General features: G+C 50.6%; 19 non-coding genes across 19 annotated transcripts; all 19 read right to left on the reverse strand.

Annotated features, from left to right (window-relative positions):
• Positions 1–45: 45 nt before the first annotated feature.
• On the reverse strand, positions 46–117 carry trnaq-cug (transfer RNA glutamine (anticodon CUG)). Its single transcript has one exon. It is a non-coding gene; the product is annotated as a tRNA-Gln (tRNA).
• Positions 118–1,672: 1,555 nt separating this feature from the next.
• Positions 1,673–1,744, reverse strand: trnaq-uug (transfer RNA glutamine (anticodon UUG)). Its single transcript has one exon. It is a non-coding gene; the product is annotated as a tRNA-Gln (tRNA).
• A 318-nt stretch (positions 1,745–2,062) lies between these two features.
• trnaq-cug (transfer RNA glutamine (anticodon CUG)) lies at positions 2,063–2,134 on the reverse strand. The gene has a single exon. It is a non-coding gene; the product is annotated as a tRNA-Gln (tRNA).
• Positions 2,135–3,689: 1,555 nt separating this feature from the next.
• trnaq-uug (transfer RNA glutamine (anticodon UUG)) lies at positions 3,690–3,761 on the reverse strand. The gene has a single exon. It is a non-coding gene; the product is annotated as a tRNA-Gln (tRNA).
• A 318-nt stretch (positions 3,762–4,079) lies between these two features.
• Positions 4,080–4,151, reverse strand: trnaq-cug (transfer RNA glutamine (anticodon CUG)). Its single transcript has one exon. It is a non-coding gene; the product is annotated as a tRNA-Gln (tRNA).
• A 1,555-nt stretch (positions 4,152–5,706) lies between these two features.
• On the reverse strand, positions 5,707–5,778 carry trnaq-uug (transfer RNA glutamine (anticodon UUG)). The gene has a single exon. It is a non-coding gene; the product is annotated as a tRNA-Gln (tRNA).
• A 318-nt stretch (positions 5,779–6,096) lies between these two features.
• trnaq-cug (transfer RNA glutamine (anticodon CUG)) lies at positions 6,097–6,168 on the reverse strand. The gene has a single exon. It is a non-coding gene; the product is annotated as a tRNA-Gln (tRNA).
• A 1,555-nt stretch (positions 6,169–7,723) lies between these two features.
• Positions 7,724–7,795, reverse strand: trnaq-uug (transfer RNA glutamine (anticodon UUG)). The gene has a single exon. It is a non-coding gene; the product is annotated as a tRNA-Gln (tRNA).
• Positions 7,796–8,113: 318 nt separating this feature from the next.
• trnaq-cug (transfer RNA glutamine (anticodon CUG)) lies at positions 8,114–8,185 on the reverse strand. Its single transcript has one exon. It is a non-coding gene; the product is annotated as a tRNA-Gln (tRNA).
• Positions 8,186–9,740: 1,555 nt separating this feature from the next.
• On the reverse strand, positions 9,741–9,812 carry trnaq-uug (transfer RNA glutamine (anticodon UUG)). Its single transcript has one exon. It is a non-coding gene; the product is annotated as a tRNA-Gln (tRNA).
• Positions 9,813–10,130: 318 nt separating this feature from the next.
• On the reverse strand, positions 10,131–10,202 carry trnaq-cug (transfer RNA glutamine (anticodon CUG)). The gene has a single exon. It is a non-coding gene; the product is annotated as a tRNA-Gln (tRNA).
• A 1,555-nt stretch (positions 10,203–11,757) lies between these two features.
• trnaq-uug (transfer RNA glutamine (anticodon UUG)) lies at positions 11,758–11,829 on the reverse strand. Its single transcript has one exon. It is a non-coding gene; the product is annotated as a tRNA-Gln (tRNA).
• A 318-nt stretch (positions 11,830–12,147) lies between these two features.
• On the reverse strand, positions 12,148–12,219 carry trnaq-cug (transfer RNA glutamine (anticodon CUG)). Its single transcript has one exon. It is a non-coding gene; the product is annotated as a tRNA-Gln (tRNA).
• Positions 12,220–13,774: 1,555 nt separating this feature from the next.
• Positions 13,775–13,846, reverse strand: trnaq-uug (transfer RNA glutamine (anticodon UUG)). The gene has a single exon. It is a non-coding gene; the product is annotated as a tRNA-Gln (tRNA).
• Positions 13,847–14,164: 318 nt separating this feature from the next.
• Positions 14,165–14,236, reverse strand: trnaq-cug (transfer RNA glutamine (anticodon CUG)). The gene has a single exon. It is a non-coding gene; the product is annotated as a tRNA-Gln (tRNA).
• Positions 14,237–15,791: 1,555 nt separating this feature from the next.
• trnaq-uug (transfer RNA glutamine (anticodon UUG)) lies at positions 15,792–15,863 on the reverse strand. Its single transcript has one exon. It is a non-coding gene; the product is annotated as a tRNA-Gln (tRNA).
• A 318-nt stretch (positions 15,864–16,181) lies between these two features.
• On the reverse strand, positions 16,182–16,253 carry trnaq-cug (transfer RNA glutamine (anticodon CUG)). The gene has a single exon. It is a non-coding gene; the product is annotated as a tRNA-Gln (tRNA).
• Positions 16,254–17,808: 1,555 nt separating this feature from the next.
• On the reverse strand, positions 17,809–17,880 carry trnaq-uug (transfer RNA glutamine (anticodon UUG)). The gene has a single exon. It is a non-coding gene; the product is annotated as a tRNA-Gln (tRNA).
• Positions 17,881–18,198: 318 nt separating this feature from the next.
• On the reverse strand, positions 18,199–18,270 carry trnaq-cug (transfer RNA glutamine (anticodon CUG)). Its single transcript has one exon. It is a non-coding gene; the product is annotated as a tRNA-Gln (tRNA).
• Between the last annotated feature and the right edge of the window lie 10 nt (positions 18,271–18,280).

Consider the following 18,280-nt stretch of genomic DNA (forward strand, 5'->3'; position numbering starts at 1 on the left):
AAAGCTGCCCTTTTTGCAAATGGAATCGCGCGGAGTGAGAAAATAAGGTTCCACCGAGATTTGAACTCGGATCGCTGGATTCAGAGCCCAGAGTACTCACCATTACACCATGGAACCCAGAGGCAACTTTGCCTTTGCAAGTTGTCAATCAGACATAGCTTTCTCTTTTACAAAAGCACAGACGACATCGAACAGAACTGTGGAATGTTTCTTGCGCAGGAAGAGGCCAGACGCAATATCAGCAACCACTTACATCTGCACAGCAGCCTTGGAGTAAGAAAATATCTGCAAGACACTTTGCAGCACTATCCGACATCATTTGCGGCGAGCCTCTTCAGAAGGATATATTTGCACAGCTGATCAAAAGCTTGATCCAATCCTTTGCTTTGAAAGAGCGCCTCAAACAAGGACAAAGAGCGAGAAAGGCCGTCGCTTTTAAGGAGGCAATTGCAGAGCTTAGCGAACAGGCAGCTGAAGGCACGGCCACCGACGCTATAATCGGGGCAGCCAAAGAGTTCAAGATGGGAGGAGCGCAGAGATTCTGCTAGCTTTGAACAGCTGAATGAGCTTACGGCGATACGCAGGGGCGAGGCGGCAAAGGAATTTTAAACAGGCATGGGAATTCGAAAAATCAGCGGTCGTCAGAGCGGTTGACAATGTCGTTGCGCCAACACAGGGTTGCTGGGTGAGCTGCACTAGGTGCCAATTAGGACCTGGGCAGCAGAGATTTCCATGAGCTCGCATTTACGGAGGGTGCAAACCGGAAGGATGTCCGCCGGCGTTTTGGAATAGTCAAGTCCACAGGTAACAGAGGCACGGATGAAGACGTCAGCAGCGGATCAGCTGAGGCAGGGACTTAGTCGCGTGACGTTGCAGAGGTGCAAGTAGGTGTCCTTGCTGATGGACCAGACGTGCGGGTGGCGGACCGGCTAAGGCTCAAGTGGGACACCGAGGTTTCCAATCGTGTGTCTCAGCGTCAGATAGCGGTCGGGAATGGGGATAAAGTCAATGCCTCGGCAACGGGGTTTGTGACGGGGAGCTGCACTGCAAATGACCATACCTTGCTGAGCCCTCCAAATAGCAATGCATTTTCACGAGCAAATTGCAAGCACTGGACATTGTAATTTCCAGTCTGCATTCCGGCTTAATCTTTTCTCAGGCACACCTTCAGCTTCCCCACTAGTTGTTCTAAAGGTGTGGATGCTGTGCAACTCGGACAGTCCAGGCTGCAGCTTCTAATGTCACTGCTTGTGTTTGCCATTTCTCAGCACACTCTAGTTTGGCACACTTGCCAGATGATCAGTTTATAAACGTTGCAAGGCAGTGAAGCAAGAAACGATGACATGCACATTTGCTCGAGGGCAAGAAGACAATCGTTGTGACGCCTGCATTTGATGAAACCCTCTTGAATTTGTTGAAGCGCCCCTGCTGAATGCAGATTGCAAAGAAATGCTGTGCTCACGCCATTGTCCTGTGCAGTGCAGGCACTGAGGACACGGAACAAGCTGCAACGTCGCTCTGCTGCAGACGTGGATCAGGCTGATGTTGCAATTGGACATTGAAGCTCAATCCTCTTGATGAAGACAAGAAAGGCGCAGCAGCAGCATTTCAGCTCCATGTGCCGAACGCTTGTGTGTCCCAAATTTAACAGCAGCTGGGACAACAAGAATGCCGGTTCCACCGAGATTTGAACTCGGATCGCTGGATTCAAAGTCCAGAGTGCTCACCATTACACCATGGAACCAAGTGGCTGTCCTGTGCCAGGGCTACAGTCTTTTCTCCAACTCCCCTGGCATTCTCAGTCCCTGCAAGCATCCCTGACTGCACTTGAATGCAATATGTTGTCTGACGGAAAGCAGTGCATCCTTTCAATGGAAGATTTCACCAGCTGCACCGAGTGCAAGAGTGGATCACGTGGCAGGCAGCTGGCATAAGAGTAGCAGTCAGACGGATGGCAATGGAAAGTGATCTGGGCGGAAAATTTTCCTCCTGAATTGGACCTTGTTGTGAAATTGCAAAAGCTGCCCTTTTTGCAAATGGAATCGCGCGGAGTGAGAAAATAAGGTTCCACCGAGATTTGAACTCGGATCGCTGGATTCAGAGCCCAGAGTACTCACCATTACACCATGGAACCCAGAGGCAACTTTGCCTTTGCAAGTTGTCAATCAGACATAGCTTTCTCTTTTACAAAAGCACAGACGACATCGAACAGAACTGTGGAATGTTTCTTGCGCAGGAAGAGGCCAGACGCAATATCAGCAACCACTTACATCTGCACAGCAGCCTTGGAGTAAGAAAATATCTGCAAGACACTTTGCAGCACTATCCGACATCATTTGCGGCGAGCCTCTTCAGAAGGATATATTTGCACAGCTGATCAAAAGCTTGATCCAATCCTTTGCTTTGAAAGAGCGCCTCAAACAAGGACAAAGAGCGAGAAAGGCCGTCGCTTTTAAGGAGGCAATTGCAGAGCTTAGCGAACAGGCAGCTGAAGGCACGGCCACCGACGCTATAATCGGGGCAGCCAAAGAGTTCAAGATGGGAGGAGCGCAGAGATTCTGCTAGCTTTGAACAGCTGAATGAGCTTACGGCGATACGCAGGGGCGAGGCGGCAAAGGAATTTTAAACAGGCATGGGAATTCGAAAAATCAGCGGTCGTCAGAGCGGTTGACAATGTCGTTGCGCCAACACAGGGTTGCTGGGTGAGCTGCACTAGGTGCCAATTAGGACCTGGGCAGCAGAGATTTCCATGAGCTCGCATTTACGGAGGGTGCAAACCGGAAGGATGTCCGCCGGCGTTTTGGAATAGTCAAGTCCACAGGTAACAGAGGCACGGATGAAGACGTCAGCAGCGGATCAGCTGAGGCAGGGACTTAGTCGCGTGACGTTGCAGAGGTGCAAGTAGGTGTCCTTGCTGATGGACCAGACGTGCGGGTGGCGGACCGGCTAAGGCTCAAGTGGGACACCGAGGTTTCCAATCGTGTGTCTCAGCGTCAGATAGCGGTCGGGAATGGGGATAAAGTCAATGCCTCGGCAACGGGGTTTGTGACGGGGAGCTGCACTGCAAATGACCATACCTTGCTGAGCCCTCCAAATAGCAATGCATTTTCACGAGCAAATTGCAAGCACTGGACATTGTAATTTCCAGTCTGCATTCCGGCTTAATCTTTTCTCAGGCACACCTTCAGCTTCCCCACTAGTTGTTCTAAAGGTGTGGATGCTGTGCAACTCGGACAGTCCAGGCTGCAGCTTCTAATGTCACTGCTTGTGTTTGCCATTTCTCAGCACACTCTAGTTTGGCACACTTGCCAGATGATCAGTTTATAAACGTTGCAAGGCAGTGAAGCAAGAAACGATGACATGCACATTTGCTCGAGGGCAAGAAGACAATCGTTGTGACGCCTGCATTTGATGAAACCCTCTTGAATTTGTTGAAGCGCCCCTGCTGAATGCAGATTGCAAAGAAATGCTGTGCTCACGCCATTGTCCTGTGCAGTGCAGGCACTGAGGACACGGAACAAGCTGCAACGTCGCTCTGCTGCAGACGTGGATCAGGCTGATGTTGCAATTGGACATTGAAGCTCAATCCTCTTGATGAAGACAAGAAAGGCGCAGCAGCAGCATTTCAGCTCCATGTGCCGAACGCTTGTGTGTCCCAAATTTAACAGCAGCTGGGACAACAAGAATGCCGGTTCCACCGAGATTTGAACTCGGATCGCTGGATTCAAAGTCCAGAGTGCTCACCATTACACCATGGAACCAAGTGGCTGTCCTGTGCCAGGGCTACAGTCTTTTCTCCAACTCCCCTGGCATTCTCAGTCCCTGCAAGCATCCCTGACTGCACTTGAATGCAATATGTTGTCTGACGGAAAGCAGTGCATCCTTTCAATGGAAGATTTCACCAGCTGCACCGAGTGCAAGAGTGGATCACGTGGCAGGCAGCTGGCATAAGAGTAGCAGTCAGACGGATGGCAATGGAAAGTGATCTGGGCGGAAAATTTTCCTCCTGAATTGGACCTTGTTGTGAAATTGCAAAAGCTGCCCTTTTTGCAAATGGAATCGCGCGGAGTGAGAAAATAAGGTTCCACCGAGATTTGAACTCGGATCGCTGGATTCAGAGCCCAGAGTACTCACCATTACACCATGGAACCCAGAGGCAACTTTGCCTTTGCAAGTTGTCAATCAGACATAGCTTTCTCTTTTACAAAAGCACAGACGACATCGAACAGAACTGTGGAATGTTTCTTGCGCAGGAAGAGGCCAGACGCAATATCAGCAACCACTTACATCTGCACAGCAGCCTTGGAGTAAGAAAATATCTGCAAGACACTTTGCAGCACTATCCGACATCATTTGCGGCGAGCCTCTTCAGAAGGATATATTTGCACAGCTGATCAAAAGCTTGATGCAATCCTTTGCTTTGAAAGAGCGCCTCAAACAAGGACAAAGAGCGAGAAAGGCCGTCGCTTTTAAGGAGGCAATTGCAGAGCTTAGCGAACAGGCAGCTGAAGGCACGGCCACCGACGCTATAATCGGGGCAGCCAAAGAGTTCAAGATGGGAGGAGCGCAGAGATTCTGCTAGCTTTGAACAGCTGAATGAGCTTACGGCGATACGCAGGGGCGAGGCGGCAAAGGAATTTTAAACAGGCATGGGAATTCGAAAAATCAGCGGTCGTCAGAGCGGTTGACAATGTCGTTGCGCCAACACAGGGTTGCTGGGTGAGCTGCACTAGGTGCCAATTAGGACCTGGGCAGCAGAGATTTCCATGAGCTCGCATTTACGGAGGGTGCAAACCGGAAGGATGTCCGCCGGCGTTTTGGAATAGTCAAGTCCACAGGTAACAGAGGCACGGATGAAGACGTCAGCAGCGGATCAGCTGAGGCAGGGACTTAGTCGCGTGACGTTGCAGAGGTGCAAGTAGGTGTCCTTGCTGATGGACCAGACGTGCGGGTGGCGGACCGGCTAAGGCTCAAGTGGGACACCGAGGTTTCCAATCGTGTGTCTCAGCGTCAGATAGCGGTCGGGAATGGGGATAAAGTCAATGCCTCGGCAACGGGGTTTGTGACGGGGAGCTGCACTGCAAATGACCATACCTTGCTGAGCCCTCCAAATAGCAATGCATTTTCACGAGCAAATTGCAAGCACTGGACATTGTAATTTCCAGTCTGCATTCCGGCTTAATCTTTTCTCAGGCACACCTTCAGCTTCCCCACTAGTTGTTCTAAAGGTGTGGATGCTGTGCAACTCGGACAGTCCAGGCTGCAGCTTCTAATGTCACTGCTTGTGTTTGCCATTTCTCAGCACACTCTAGTTTGGCACACTTGCCAGATGATCAGTTTATAAACGTTGCAAGGCAGTGAAGCAAGAAACGATGACATGCACATTTGCTCGAGGGCAAGAAGACAATCGTTGTGACGCCTGCATTTGATGAAACCCTCTTGAATTTGTTGAAGCGCCCCTGCTGAATGCAGATTGCAAAGAAATGCTGTGCTCACGCCATTGTCCTGTGCAGTGCAGGCACTGAGGACACGGAACAAGCTGCAACGTCGCTCTGCTGCAGACGTGGATCAGGCTGATGTTGCAATTGGACATTGAAGCTCAATCCTCTTGATGAAGACAAGAAAGGCGCAGCAGCAGCATTTCAGCTCCATGTGCCGAACGCTTGTGTGTCCCAAATTTAACAGCAGCTGGGACAACAAGAATGCCGGTTCCACCGAGATTTGAACTCGGATCGCTGGATTCAAAGTCCAGAGTGCTCACCATTACACCATGGAACCAAGTGGCTGTCCTGTGCCAGGGCTACAGTCTTTTCTCCAACTCCCCTGGCATTCTCAGTCCCTGCAAGCATCCCTGACTGCACTTGAATGCAATATGTTGTCTGACGGAAAGCAGTGCATCCTTTCAATGGAAGATTTCACCAGCTGCACCGAGTGCAAGAGTGGATCACGTGGCAGGCAGCTGGCATAAGAGTAGCAGTCAGACGGATGGCAATGGAAAGTGATCTGGGCGGAAAATTTTCCTCCTGAATTGGACCTTGTTGTGAAATTGCAAAAGCTGCCCTTTTTGCAAATGGAATCGCGCGGAGTGAGAAAATAAGGTTCCACCGAGATTTGAACTCGGATCGCTGGATTCAGAGCCCAGAGTACTCACCATTACACCATGGAACCCAGAGGCAACTTTGCCTTTGCAAGTTGTCAATCAGACATAGCTTTCTCTTTTACAAAAGCACAGACGACATCGAACAGAACTGTGGAATGTTTCTTGCGCAGGAAGAGGCCAGACGCAATATCAGCAACCACTTACATCTGCACAGCAGCCTTGGAGTAAGAAAATATCTGCAAGACACTTTGCAGCACTATCCGACATCATTTGCGGCGAGCCTCTTCAGAAGGATATATTTGCACAGCTGATCAAAAGCTTGATGCAATCCTTTGCTTTGAAAGAGCGCCTCAAACAAGGACAAAGAGCGAGAAAGGCCGTCGCTTTTAAGGAGGCAATTGCAGAGCTTAGCGAACAGGCAGCTGAAGGCACGGCCACCGACGCTATAATCGGGGCAGCCAAAGAGTTCAAGATGGGAGGAGCGCAGAGATTCTGCTAGCTTTGAACAGCTGAATGAGCTTACGGCGATACGCAGGGGCGAGGCGGCAAAGGAATTTTAAACAGGCATGGGAATTCGAAAAATCAGCGGTCGTCAGAGCGGTTGACAATGTCGTTGCGCCAACACAGGGTTGCTGGGTGAGCTGCACTAGGTGCCAATTAGGACCTGGGCAGCAGAGATTTCCATGAGCTCGCATTTACGGAGGGTGCAAACCGGAAGGATGTCCGCCGGCGTTTTGGAATAGTCAAGTCCACAGGTAACAGAGGCACGGATGAAGACGTCAGCAGCGGATCAGCTGAGGCAGGGACTTAGTCGCGTGACGTTGCAGAGGTGCAAGTAGGTGTCCTTGCTGATGGACCAGACGTGCGGGTGGCGGACCGGCTAAGGCTCAAGTGGGACACCGAGGTTTCCAATCGTGTGTCTCAGCGTCAGATAGCGGTCGGGAATGGGGATAAAGTCAATGCCTCGGCAACGGGGTTTGTGACGGGGAGCTGCACTGCAAATGACCATACCTTGCTGAGCCCTCCAAATAGCAATGCATTTTCACGAGCAAATTGCAAGCACTGGACATTGTAATTTCCAGTCTGCATTCCGGCTTAATCTTTTCTCAGGCACACCTTCAGCTTCCCCACTAGTTGTTCTAAAGGTGTGGATGCTGTGCAACTCGGACAGTCCAGGCTGCAGCTTCTAATGTCACTGCTTGTGTTTGCCATTTCTCAGCACACTCTAGTTTGGCACACTTGCCAGATGATCAGTTTATAAACGTTGCAAGGCAGTGAAGCAAGAAACGATGACATGCACATTTGCTCGAGGGCAAGAAGACAATCGTTGTGACGCCTGCATTTGATGAAACCCTCTTGAATTTGTTGAAGCGCCCCTGCTGAATGCAGATTGCAAAGAAATGCTGTGCTCACGCCATTGTCCTGTGCAGTGCAGGCACTGAGGACACGGAACAAGCTGCAACGTCGCTCTGCTGCAGACGTGGATCAGGCTGATGTTGCAATTGGACATTGAAGCTCAATCCTCTTGATGAAGACAAGAAAGGCGCAGCAGCAGCATTTCAGCTCCATGTGCCGAACGCTTGTGTGTCCCAAATTTAACAGCAGCTGGGACAACAAGAATGCCGGTTCCACCGAGATTTGAACTCGGATCGCTGGATTCAAAGTCCAGAGTGCTCACCATTACACCATGGAACCAAGTGGCTGTCCTGTGCCAGGGCTACAGTCTTTTCTCCAACTCCCCTGGCATTCTCAGTCCCTGCAAGCATCCCTGACTGCACTTGAATGCAATATGTCGTCTGACGGAAAGCAGTGCATCCTTTCAATGGAAGATTTCACCAGCTGCACCGAGTGCAAGAGTGGATCACGTGGCAGGCAGCTGGCATAAGAGTAGCAGTCAGACGGATGGCAATGGAAAGTGATCTGGGCGGAAAATTTTCCTCCTGAATTGGACCTTGTTGTGAAATTGCAGAAGCTGCCCTTTTTGCAAATGGAATCGCGCGGAGTGAGAAAATAAGGTTCCACCGAGATTTGAACTCGGATCGCTGGATTCAGAGCCCAGAGTGCTCACCATTACACCATGGAACCCAGAGGCAACTTTGCCTTTGCAAGTTGTCAATCAGACATAGCTGTCTCTTTTACAAAAGCACAGACGACATCGAACAGAACTGTGGAATGTTTCCTGCGCAGGAAGAGGCCAGACGCAATATCAGCAACCACTTACATCTGCACAGCAGCCTTGGAGTAAGAAAATATCTGCAAGACACTTTGCAGCACTATCCGACATCATTTGCGGCGAGCCTCTTCAGAAGGATATATTTGCACAGCTGATCAAAAGCTTGATCCAATCCTTTGCTTTGAAAGAGCGCCTCAAACAAGGACAAAGAGCGAGAAAGGCCGTCGCTTTTAAGGAGGCAATTGCAGAGCTTAGCGAACAGGCAGCTGAAGGCACGGCCACCGACGCTATAATCGGGGCAGCCAAAGAGTTCAAGATGGGAGGAGCGCAGAGATTCTGCTAGCTTTGAACAGCTGAATGAGCTTACGGCGATACGCAGGGGCGAGGCGGCAAAGGAATTTTAAACAGGCATGGGAATTCGAAAAATCAGCGGTCGTCAGAGCGGTTGACAATGTCGTTGCGCCAACACAGGGTTGCTGGGTGAGCTGCACTAGGTGCCAATTAGGACCTGGGCAGCAGAGATTTCCATGAGCTCGCATTTACGGAGGGTGCAAACCGGAAGGATGTCCGCCGGCGTTTTGGAATAGTCAAGTCCACAGGTAACAGAGGCACGGATGAAGACGTCAGCAGCGGATCAGCTGAGGCAGGGACTTAGTCGCGTGACGTTGCAGAGGTGCAAGTAGGTGTCCTTGCTGATGGACCAGACGTGCGGGTGGCGGACCGGCTAAGGCTCAAGTGGGACACCGAGCTTTCCAATCGTGTGTCTCAGCGTCAGATAGCGGTCGGGAATGGGGATAAAGTCAATGCCTCGGCAACGGAGTTTGTGACGGGGAGCTGCACTGCAAATGGCCATACCTTGCTGAGCCCTCCAAATAGCAATGCATTTTCACGAGCAAATTGCAAGCACTGGACATTGTAATTTCCAGTCTGCATTCCGGCTTAATCTTTTCTCAGGCACACCTTCAGCTTCCCCACTAGTTGTTCTAAAGGTGTGGATGCTGTGCAACTCGGACAGTCCAGGCTGCAGCTTCTAATGTCACTGCTTGTGTTTGCCATTTCTCAGCACACTCTAGTTTGGCACACTTGCCAGATGATCAGTTTATAAACGTTGCAAGGCAGTGAAGCAAGAAACGATGACATGCACATTTGCTCGAGGGCAAGAAGACAATCGTTGTGACGCCTGCATTTGATGAAACCCTCTTGAATTTGTTGAAGCGCCCCTGCTGAATGCAGATTGCAAAGAAATGCTGTGCTCACGCCATTGTCCTGTGCAGTGCAGGCACTGAGGACACGGAACAAGCTGCAACGTCGCTCTGCTGCAGACGTGGATCAGGCTGATGTTGCAATTGGACATTGAAGCTCAATCCTCTTGATGAAGACAAGAAAGGCGCAGCAGCAGCATTTCAGCTCCATGTGCCGAACGCTTGTGTGTCCCAAATTTAACAGCAGCTGGGACAACAAGAATGCCGGTTCCACCGAGATTTGAACTCGGATCGCTGGATTCAAAGTCCAGAGTGCTCACCATTACACCATGGAACCAAGTGGCTGCGCTGTGCCAGGGCTACAGTCTTTTCTCCAACTCCCCTGGCATTCTCAGTCCCTGCAAGCATCCCTGACTGCACTTGAATGCAATATGTCGTCTGACGGAAAGCAGTGCATCCTTTCAATGGAAGATTTCACCAGCTGCACCGAGTGCAAGAGTGGATCACGTGGCAGGCAGCTGGCATAAGAGTAGCAGTCAGACGGATGGCAATGGAAAGTGATCTGGGCGGAAAATTTTCCTCCTGAATTGGACCTTGTTGTGAAATTGCAAAAGCTGCCCTTTTTGCAAATGGAATCGCGAGGAGTGAGAAAATAAGGTGCCACCGAGATTTGAACTCGGATCGCTGGATTCAGAGCCCAGAGTGCTCACCATTACACCATGGAACCCAGAGGCAACTTTGCCTTTGCAAGTTGTCAATCAGACATAGCTTTCTCTTTTACAAAAGCACAGACGACATCGAACAGAACTGTGGAATGTTTCCTGCGCAGGAAGAGGCCAGACGCAATATCAGCAACCACTTACATCTGCACAGCAGCCTTGGAGTAAGAAAATATCTGCAAGACACTTTGCAGCACTATCCGACATCATTTGCGGCGAGCCTCTTCAGAAGGATATATTTGCACAGCTGATCAAAAGCTTGATCCAATCCTTTGCTTTGAAAGAGCGCCTCAAACAAGGACAAAGAGCGAGAAAGGCCGTCGCTTTTAAGGAGGCAATTGCAGAGCTTAGCGAACAGGCAGCTGAAGGCACGGCCACCGACGCTATAATCGGGGCAGCCAAAGAGTTCAAGATGGGAGGAGCGCAGAGATTCTGCTAGCTTTGAACAGCTGAATGAGCTTACGGCGATACGCAGGGGCGAGGCGGCAAAGGAATTTTAAACAGGCATGGGAATTCGAAAAATCAGCGGTCGTCAGAGCGGCTAACAATGTCGTTGCGCCAACACAGGGTTGCTGGGTGAGCTGCACTAGGTGCCAATTAGGACCTGGGCAGCAGAGATTTCCATGAGCTCGCATTTACGGAGGGTGCAAACCGGAAGGATGTCCGCCGGCGTTTTGGAATAGTCAAGTCCACAGGTAACAGAGGCACGGATGAAGACGTCAGCAGCGGATCAGCTGAGGCAGGGACTTAGTCGCGTGACGTTGCAGAGGTGCAAGTAGGTGTCCTTGCTGATGGACCAGACGTGCGGGTGGCGGACCGGCTAAGGCTCAAGTGGGACACCGAGCTTTCCAATCGTGTGTCTCAGCGTCAGATAGCGGTCGGGAATGGGGATAAAGTCAATGCCTCGGCAACGGAGTTTGTGACGGGGAGCTGCACTGCAAATGGCCATACCTTGCTGAGCCCTCCAAATAGCAATGCATTTTCACGAGCAAATTGCAAGCACTGGACATTGTAATTTCCAGTCTGCATTCCGGCTTAATCTTTTCTCAGGCACACCTTCAGCTTCCCCACTAGTTGTTCTAAAGGTGTGGATGCTGTGCAACTCGGACAGTCCAGGCTGCAGCTTCTAATGTCACTGCTTGTGTTTGCCATTTCTCAGCACACTCTAGTTTGGCACACTTGCCAGATGATCAGTTTATAAACGTTGCAAGGCAGTGAAGCAAGAAACGATGACATGCACATTTGCTCGAGGGCAAGAAGACAATCGTTGTGACGCCTGCATTTGATGAAACCCTCTTGAATTTGTTGAAGCGCCCCTGCTGAATGCAGATTGCAAAGAAATGCTGTGCTCACGCCATTGTCCTGTGCAGTGCAGGCACTGAGGACACGGAACAAGCTGCAACGTCGCTCTGCTGCAGACGTGGATCAGGCTGATGTTGCAATTGGACATTGAAGCTCAATCCTCTTGATGAAGACAAGAAAGGCGCAGCAGCAGCATTTCAGCTCCATGTGCCGAACGCTTGTGTGTCCCAAATTTAACAGCAGCTGGGACAACAAGAATGCCGGTTCCACCGAGATTTGAACTCGGATCGCTGGATTCAAAGTCCAGAGTGCTCACCATTACACCATGGAACCAAGTGGCTGTCCTGTGCCAGGGCTACAGTCTTTTCTCCAACTCCCCTGGCATTCTCAGTCCCTGCAAGCATCCCTGACTGCACTTGAATGCAATATGTCGTCTGACGGAAAGCAGTGCATCCTTTCAATGGAAGATTTCACCAGCTGCACCGAGTGCAAGAGTGGATCACGTGGCAGGCAGCTGGCATAAGAGTAGCAGTCAGACGGATGGCAATGGAAAGTGATCTGGGCGGAAAATTTTCCTCCTGAATTGGACCTTGTTGTGAAATTGCAAAAGCTGCCCTTTTTGCAAATGGAATCGCGCGGAGTGAGAAAATAAGGTTCCACCGAGATTTGAACTCGGATCGCTGGATTCAGAGCCCAGAGTGCTCACCATTACACCATGGAACCCAGAGGCAACTTTGCCTTTGCAAGTTGTCAATCAGACATAGCTTTCTCTTTTACAAAAGCACAGACGACATCGAACAGAACTGTGGAATGTTTCCTGCGCAGGAAGAGGCCAGACGCAATATCAGCAACCACTTACATCTGCACAGCAGCCTTGGAGTAAGAAAATATCTGCAAGACACTTTGCAGCACTATCCGACATCATTTGCGGCGAGCCTCTTCAGAAGGATATATTTGCACAGCTGATCAAAAGCTTGATCCAATCCTTTGCTTTGAAAGAGCGCCTCAAACAAGGACAAAGAGCGAGAAAGGCCGTCGCTTTTAAGGAGGCAATTGCAGAGCTTAGCGAACAGGCAGCTGAAGGCACGGCCACCGACGCTATAATCGGGGCAGCCAAAGAGTTCAAGATGGGAGGAGCGCAGAGATTCTGCTAGCTTTGAACAGCTGAATGAGCTTACGGCGATACGCAGGGGCGAGGCGGCAAAGGAATTTTAAACAGGCATGGGAATTCGAAAAATCAGCGGTCGTCAGAGCGGTTGACAATGTCGTTGCGCCAACACAGGGTTGCTGGGTGAGCTGCACTAGGTGCCAATTAGGACCTGGGCAGCAGAGATTTCCATGAGCTCGCATTTACGGAGGGTGCAAACCGGAAGGATGTCCGCCGGCGTTTTGGAATAGTCAAGTCCACAGGTAACAGAGGCACGGATGAAGACGTCAGCAGCGGATCAGCTGAGGCAGGGACTTAGTCGCGTGACGTTGCAGAGGTGCAAGTAGGTGTCCTTGCTGATGGACCAGACGTGCGGGTGGCGGACCGGCTAAGGCTCAAGTGGGACACCGAGCTTTCCAATCGTGTGTCTCAGCGTCAGATAGCGGTCGGGAATGGGGATAAAGTCAATGCCTCGGCAACGGGGTTTGTGACGGGGAGCTGCACTGCAAATGGCCATACCTTGCTGAGCCCTCCAAATAGCAATGCATTTTCACGAGCAAATTGCAAGCACTGGACATTGTAATTTCCAGTCTGCATTCCGGCTTAATCTTTTCTCAGGCACACCTTCAGCTTCCCCACTAGTTGTTCTAAAGGTGTGGATGCTGTGCAACTCGGACAGTCCAGGCTGCAGCTTCTAATGTCACTGCTTGTGTTTGCCATTTCTCAGCACACTCTAGTTTGGCACACTTGCCAGATGATCAGTTTATAAACGTTGCAAGGCAGTGAAGCAAGAAACGATGACATGCACATTTGCTCGAGGGCAAGAAGACAATCGTTGTGACGCCTGCATTTGATGAAACCCTCTTGAATTTGTTGAAGCGCCCCTGCTGAATGCAGATTGCAAAGAAATGCTGTGCTCACGCCATTGTCCTGTGCAGTGCAGGCACTGAGGACACGGAACAAGCTGCAACGTCGCTCTGCTGCAGACGTGGATCAGGCTGATGTTGCAATTGGACATTGAAGCTCAATCCTCTTGATGAAGACAAGAAAGGCGCAGCAGCAGCATTTCAGCTCCATGTGCCGAACGCTTGTGTGTCCCAAATTTAACAGCAGCTGGGACAACAAGAATGCCGGTTCCACCGAGATTTGAACTCGGATCGCTGGATTCAAAGTCCAGAGTGCTCACCATTACACCATGGAACCAAGTGGCTGTCCTGTGCCAGGGCTACAGTCTTTTCTCCAACTCCCCTGGCATTCTCAGTCCCTGCAAGCATCCCTGACTGCACTTGAATGCAATATGTCGTCTGACGGAAAGCAGTGCATCCTTTCAATGGAAGATTTCACCAGCTGCACCGAGTGCAAGAGTGGATCACGTGGCAGGCAGCTGGCATAAGAGTAGCAGTCAGACGGATGGCAATGGAAAGTGATCTGGGTGGAAAATTTTCCTCCTGAATTGGACCTTGTTGTGAAATTGCAAAAGCTGCCCTTTTTGCAAATGGAATCGCGCGGAGTGAGAAAATAAGGTTCCACCGAGATTTGAACTCGGATCGCTGGATTCAGAGCCCAGAGTGCTCACCATTACACCATGGAACCCAGAGGCAACTTTGCCTTTGCAAGTTGTCAATCAGACATAGCTTTCTCTTTTACAAAAGCACAGACGACATCGAACAGAACTGTGGAATGTTTCCTGCGCAGGAAGAGGCCAGACGCAATATCAGCAACCACTTACATCTGCACAGCAGCCTTGGAGTAAGAAAATATCTGCAAGACACTTTGCAGCACTATCCGACATCATTTGCGGCGAGCCTCTTCAGAAGGATATATTTGCACAGCTGATCAAAAGCTTGATCCAATCCTTTGCTTTGAAAGAGCGCCTCAAACAAGGACAAAGAGCGAGAAAGGCCGTCGCTTTTAAGGAGGCAATTGCAGAGCTTAGCGAACAGGCAGCTGAAGGCACGGCCACCGACGCTATAATCGGGGCAGCCAAAGAGTTCAAGATGGGAGGAGCGCAGAGATTCTGCTAGCTTTGAACAGCTGAATGAGCTTACGGCGATACGCAGGGGCGAGGCGGCAAAGGAATTTTAAACAGGCATGGGAATTCGAAAAATCAGCGGTCGTCAGAGCGGTTGACAATGTCGTTGCGCCAACACAGGGTTGCTGGGTGAGCTGCACTAGGTGCCAATTAGGACCTGGGCAGCAGAGATTTCCATGAGCTCGCATTTACGGAGGGTGCAAACCGGAAGGATGTCCGCCGGCGTTTTGGAATAGTCAAGTCCACAGGTAACAGAGGCACGGATGAAGACGTCAGCAGCGGATCAGCTGAGGCAGGGACTTAGTCGCGTGACGTTGCAGAGGTGCAAGTAGGTGTCCTTGCTGATGGACCAGACGTGCGGGTGGCGGACCGGCTAAGGCTCAAGTGGGACACCGAGCTTTCCAATCGTGTGTCTCAGCGTCAGATAGCGGTCGGGAATGGGGATAAAGTCAATGCCTCGGCAACGGGGTTTGTGACGGGGAGCTGCACTGCAAATGGCCATACCTTGCTGAGCCCTCCAAATAGCAATGCATTTTCACGAGCAAATTGCAAGCACTGGACATTGTAATTTCCAGTCTGCATTCCGGCTTAATCTTTTCTCAGGCACACCTTCAGCTTCCCCACTAGTTGTTCTAAAGGTGTGGATGCTGTGCAACTCGGACAGTCCAGGCTGCAGCTTCTAATGTCACTGCTTGTGTTTGCCATTTCTCAGCACACTCTAGTTTGGCACACTTGCCAGATGATCAGTTTATAAACGTTGCAAGGCAGTGAAGCAAGAAACGATGACATGCACATTTGCTCGAGGGCAAGAAGACAATCGTTGTGACGCCTGCATTTGATGAAACCCTCTTGAATTTGTTGAAGCGCCCCTGCTGAATGCAGATTGCAAAGAAATGCTGTGCTCACGCCATTGTCCTGTGCAGTGCAGGCACTGAGGACACGGAACAAGCTGCAACGTCGCTCTGCTGCAGACGTGGATCAGGCTGATGTTGCAATTGGACATTGAAGCTCAATCCTCTTGATGAAGACAAGAAAGGCGCAGCAGCAGCATTTCAGCTCCATGTGCCGAACGCTTGTGTGTCCCAAATTTAACAGCAGCTGGGACAACAAGAATGCCGGTTCCACCGAGATTTGAACTCGGATCGCTGGATTCAAAGTCCAGAGTGCTCACCATTACACCATGGAACCAAGTGGCTGTCCTGTGCCAGGGCTACAGTCTTTTCTCCAACTCCCCTGGCATTCTCAGTCCCTGCAAGCATCCCTGACTGCACTTGAATGCAATATGTCGTCTGACGGAAAGCAGTGCATCCTTTCAATGGAAGATTTCACCAGCTGCACCGAGTGCAAGAGTGGATCACGTGGCAGGCAGCTGGCATAAGAGTAGCAGTCAGACGGATGGCAATGGAAAGTGATCTGGGTGGAAAATTTTCCTCCTGAATTGGACCTTGTTGTGAAATTGCAAAAGCTGCCCTTTTTGCAAATGGAATCGCGCGGAGTGAGAAAATAAGGTTCCACCGAGATTTGAACTCGGATCGCTGGATTCAGAGCCCAGAGTGCTCACCATTACACCATGGAACCCAGAGGCAACTTTGCCTTTGCAAGTTGTCAATCAGACATAGCTTTCTCTTTTACAAAAGCACAGACGACATCGAACAGAACTGTGGAATGTTTCCTGCGCAGGAAGAGGCCAGACGCAATATCAGCAACCACTTACATCTGCACAGCAGCCTTGGAGTAAGAAAATATCTGCAAGACACTTTGCAGCACTATCCGACATCATTTGCGGCGAGCCTCTTCAGAAGGATATATTTGCACAGCTGATCAAAAGCTTGATCCAATCCTTTGCTTTGAAAGAGCGCCTCAAACAAGGACAAAGAGCGAGAAAGGCCGTCGCTTTTAAGGAGGCAATTGCAGAGCTTAGCGAACAGGCAGCTGAAGGCACGGCCACCGACGCTATAATCGGGGCAGCCAAAGAGTTCAAGATGGGAGGAGCGCAGAGATTCTGCTAGCTTTGAACAGCTGAATGAGCTTACGGCGATACGCAGGGGCGAGGCGGCAAAGGAATTTTAAACAGGCATGGGAATTCGAAAAATCAGCGGTCGTCAGAGCGGTTGACAATGTCGTTGCGCCAACACAGGGTTGCTGGGTGAGCTGCACTAGGTGCCAATTAGGACCTGGGCAGCAGAGATTTCCATGAGCTCGCATTTACGGAGGGTGCAAACCGGAAGGATGTCCGCCGGCGTTTTGGAATAGTCAAGTCCACAGGTAACAGAGGCACGGATGAAGACGTCAGCAGCGGATCAGCTGAGGCAGGGACTTAGTCGCGTGACGTTGCAGAGGTGCAAGTAGGTGTCCTTGCTGATGGACCAGACGTGCGGGTGGCGGACCGGCTAAGGCTCAAGTGGGACACCGAGCTTTCCAATCGTGTGTCTCAGCGTCAGATAGCGGTCGGGAATGGGGATAAAGTCAATGCCTCGGCAACGGGGTTTGTGACGGGGAGCTGCACTGCAAATGGCCATACCTTGCTGAGCCCTCCAAATAGCAATGCATTTTCACGAGCAAATTGCAAGCACTGGACATTGTAATTTCCAGTCTGCATTCCGGCTTAATCTTTTCTCAGGCACACCTTCAGCTTCCCCACTAGTTGTTCTAAAGGTGTGGATGCTGTGCAACTCGGACAGTCCAGGCTGCAGCTTCTAATGTCACTGCTTGTGTTTGCCATTTCTCAGCACACTCTAGTTTGGCACACTTGCCAGATGATCAGTTTATAAACGTTGCAAGGCAGTGAAGCAAGAAACGATGACATGCACATTTGCTCGAGGGCAAGAAGACAATCGTTGTGACGCCTGCATTTGATGAAACCCTCTTGAATTTGTTGAAGCGCCCCTGCTGAATGCAGATTGCAAAGAAATGCTGTGCTCACGCCATTGTCCTGTGCAGTGCAGGCACTGAGGACACGGAACAAGCTGCAACGTCGCTCTGCTGCAGACGTGGATCAGGCTGATGTTGCAATTGGACATTGAAGCTCAATCCTCTTGATGAAGACAAGAAAGGCGCAGCAGCAGCATTTCAGCTCCATGTGCCGAACGCTTGTGTGTCCCAAATTTAACAGCAGCTGGGACAACAAGAATGCCAGTTCCACCGAGATTTGAACTCGGATCGCTGGATTCAAAGTCCAGAGTGCTCACCATTACACCATGGAACCAAGTGGCTGTCCTGTGCCAGGGCTACAGTCTTTTCTCCAACTCCCCTGGCATTCTCAGTCCCTGCAAGCATCCCTGACTGCACTTGAATGCAATATGTCGTCTGACGGAAAGCAGTGCATCCTTTCAATGGAAGATTTCACCAGCTGCACCGAGTGCAAGAGTGGATCACGTGGCAGGCAGCTGGCATAAGAGTAGCAGTCAGACGGATGGCAATGGAAAGTGATCTGGGCGGAAAATTTTCCTCCTGAATTGGACCTTGTTGTGAAATTGCAAAAGCTGCCCTTTTTGCTAATGGAATCGCGCGGAGTGAGAAAGTAAGGTTCCACCGAGATTTGAACTCGGATCGCTGGATTCAGAGCCCAGAGTGCTCACCATTACACCATGGAACCCAGAGGCAAC

The sequence above is a fragment of the Heterodontus francisci genome, chromosome 48, assembly GCF_036365525.1.
Source record: "Heterodontus francisci isolate sHetFra1 chromosome 48, sHetFra1.hap1, whole genome shotgun sequence".
NCBI classification, from domain to species: domain Eukaryota; kingdom Metazoa; phylum Chordata; class Chondrichthyes; order Heterodontiformes; family Heterodontidae; genus Heterodontus; species Heterodontus francisci.